The sequence below is a fragment of the Ovis aries genome, chromosome 19 (assembly GCF_016772045.2).
Source record: "Ovis aries strain OAR_USU_Benz2616 breed Rambouillet chromosome 19, ARS-UI_Ramb_v3.0, whole genome shotgun sequence".
Lineage (NCBI taxonomy): Eukaryota > Metazoa > Chordata > Mammalia > Artiodactyla > Bovidae > Ovis > Ovis aries.
In genome coordinates, this window is record NC_056072.1 from 48,674,593 (window position 1) to 48,677,661 (window position 3,069).

At 52.0% G+C, this 3,069-nt stretch overlaps 1 protein-coding gene across 3 annotated transcripts in view; it reads right to left on the reverse strand.

Annotated features, from left to right (window-relative positions):
• Window positions 1-2,427, reverse strand: part of GLYCTK (glycerate kinase) — a 6,784-nt gene extending 4,357 nt beyond the window's left edge. Inside the window, exon 1 of one of the 3 annotated variants that reach the window (XM_012099958.4) lies at window positions 2,375-2,427. The gene's annotated coding sequence lies outside the window, so the exon portion shown is untranslated. The other 2 variants (XM_042236126.2, XM_042236127.1) reach the window with 2 other exon arrangements.
• Between the last annotated feature and the right edge of the window lie 642 nt (window positions 2,428-3,069).

A 3,069-nucleotide genomic window follows, 5' to 3' on the forward strand; every position in this document is an offset into this window, starting at 1 on the left:
CCCAGAGTCCAGAGGTCCTGTTAGCAGAGCCCTCCTCCTAGACCACCTCCTTTGGGTGAGAGTTAATTATTCACAGAGGAAGAAATTACTATCCGTGGGCTTCCATCCTGCCTCTTTTCCACCTCCTGCGCTTCTGAGCCTCACCCAGGGCAACACCCCTTTCTGGCACTCCTTCCTTGCCTCTTTACCTCTTTACTTGAGTTGCAACAAAGCTGCTGGCTATGCCACCAACTACAGCCCAGTGAGCTCCAGGCTGCTCTGTTTCATTATCTTACAGGCCTGGGCTGGGGAGCCTGGAAAGACTAAGTGTGTGCAGGGAGGCTGTAGATTTGTCGGGACACTGACAAGCAGGTCCAGGCACATCCTTGGACCACAAAGCCTGAAGACTCCCACACTCAGGGCCAGCCCAGCAACAGCTTCAGGTTCAACTCTGACTCACAGTAGAACCTTAAAAATGTCCTTAGACACCACATGACTGCAGGTACGATGGGGCCCAATCTGCAGGACAGAAAGGATGCCCTTCCACCTATACGGCCAGACCCACCCTTGCCAAGAACATGCCTTTTGCTCTAACATAACAAATCTTGGATCACACCACCCATAGGGGTGAGAGCCGGGTGGCTGGGGCAGGCTTCTACCGCTGAGGCCAAATAGTCATGTTCCCCACCGGGCACGGTAAAAGCCAAAGAAGACTTGAAGTGAGGGTCAAGAGGTTGCGGAGTAGTTTAGGAACAATAAAGTGCTAAAGAGCTCATCTCTGACAAGGCATTACTTTAATAAATTATAAATTTATTTTATAGTTATAAATTAATAAGTGCCCACCATACATGCTGACTGCAGCAGCAAGTGTGGATGGAGCAGGAGAGTCAGTCTCCAGCTCTACCACAGGGACAGCTCCATTTCTCTCACTGGGTCTCCTGTGCAAAATAAGAGGTGAGATGATACATCCCTGGGCTCTGTGAAGCTGTCCATTATTAACACTGAAAACCTCGACTGCAAACATCACTTTATCCTACACCAAAAAAAAAAACACAACAACACAACCACCTGGCAGCGTCCAGCCTCGGATCACGTAGCCTGCATGGAGCTCAACTTTCCCATTAAGAGAAGACAAACCGTTCCCGACTCCAGCTGTGAACGGGGAAACACAGAGGGAGCTGCCATGGGGATTGAAAACAGGCCCAGCAATTGCTAAGGCTGGCCAATGAGCGCTACCCATAAAAGTGGCTTGGCATGTAGCAATAGCTGATTTTAACGGTCTGGACGAAATCTGTACCTGTTTCCCCGATAGATACAGGCCTGCTGCTGCAGCTAAATCTCTTCAGTCGTGTCCGACTCCGTGTGACCCCATAGATGGCAGGCCACCAGGCTCCCCCATCCCTGGGATTCTCTAGGCAAGAATACTGGAGTGGGTTGCCATTTTCTTCTCCAATACATGAAAGCGAAAAGTCAAAGTGAAGTTGCTCAGTCGTGTCCGACTCTTCACAACCCCATAGACTGTAGCCTACCAGGCTCCTCCGTCCATGGGATTTTCCAGGCAAGAGTACTGGAGTGGGGTGCCATTGCCTTCTCCAAAATACAGGCCTGCTGCTGCTGCTGCTGCTGCTGCTAAGTCACTTCAGTCGTGACCGACTCTGTGCGACCCCAGAGACGGCAGCCCACCAGGCTGCCCCGTCCCTGGGATTCTCCAGGCAAGAACGCTGGAGTGGGTTGCCATGCCTAGAGAATGCCAATTAGATATCAGAACCCAAGGCACGGGGTGCCCAAGACTGAGACGGCCAGAAAAAATACAGAAACTTCAATTTCAGATAAATTAGGAATTGTTAAAAACTAAATATGTTCCGTACAATATTTGGGACATATCTATACCACTGACTCGATGGACGTGAGTCTGAGTGAACTCCAGGAGTTGGTGCTGGACAAGAAGGCCTGGCGTGCCACGATTCATGGAGTCGCAAAGAGTCGGACACGACTGAGCGACTGAACTGAACTGAACTGATACTAAAAAAGTATTTGTTTATCTAGTTAAAATTCAAGTTTAACTACACCCCCTGCATTTTTATTTGCCAAATCCAACAACTCCACTTGGAACACCGCCTCTCCTAAACTACCCTGAGCTCCAGAAAGTCGTAAATACAAAGCCGACCCGCCTTGACACCTCCCCGCCACCAAGCGGGGCTCTAGCCCTCTCCCCGCCTTCGCCTGCCTGCCCGGCGCCGGAAGTGACGTCACCCGCAGGCCAAGGCTCCAGGCTTTCCTCAGGGAAATGGCTGTCGCGTAATGTCCGAGAAAATAAGAGCCCGCTGCTGCCTGGGCCCGCTGCCCCTGAGCCAATGGCCCTGTGACTCTGCAGGCCCTCACGGCACCAACCTACCGCCTAACCACTCGGCGACCCGAGGTCCAGCCCCAGGACCGGAAGTGCTCTATGGGGGCGGAGCAGGATCCGGAAGTGTGGGGGCGGATTGAGGAGCCGTTGTCGAGGGGCGGAGCGAGCGGGAACCAGAGCCGGAGCTGGTCTTGGCTCCGCCCTGCCCTCCAAGAGGCTTGGATGCTGTCACCTTCAGGCCTCAGTGTCTTCTTCTCTACAGTGGGATAATAATCGCCACCTCGCCGCTTGGTATAATCCGCCCACTCCTTTATTCTGTACGATTCAATCAGTCGCACAGAGTTTCCAACTTCCTGTTAGGTGCTGGGCATTGGACAAAGCAAATGGACTGAGAATCACTACTTACCCGCAGCTGACTCCTGGAGCCAGATGTAATCATCCCCGCCACCAATGTACTTCCACAAGGCATTCGTATTCCCCGCCTTCTTCCTCGAGCTACCAAATCACAGCTCTGATTCAGCAAGAGAGTTCCAGAATCAGCAAGAGAGCGATTCTGGAACACACAAAGGGCATGTGAACACGAATGACCCTAGGCCTCCCGCCCTGTCCCAGCTCTCACCCTGGACCCGGCTTGATAGTGGTATCTCGGTACACTCAAAAGACGAGTCCTGACCAGGCTCAAGGACACGGAAGAACACATTGTTTTTACCGATGTTTTCTTGAGATCACAAATTATACAACAG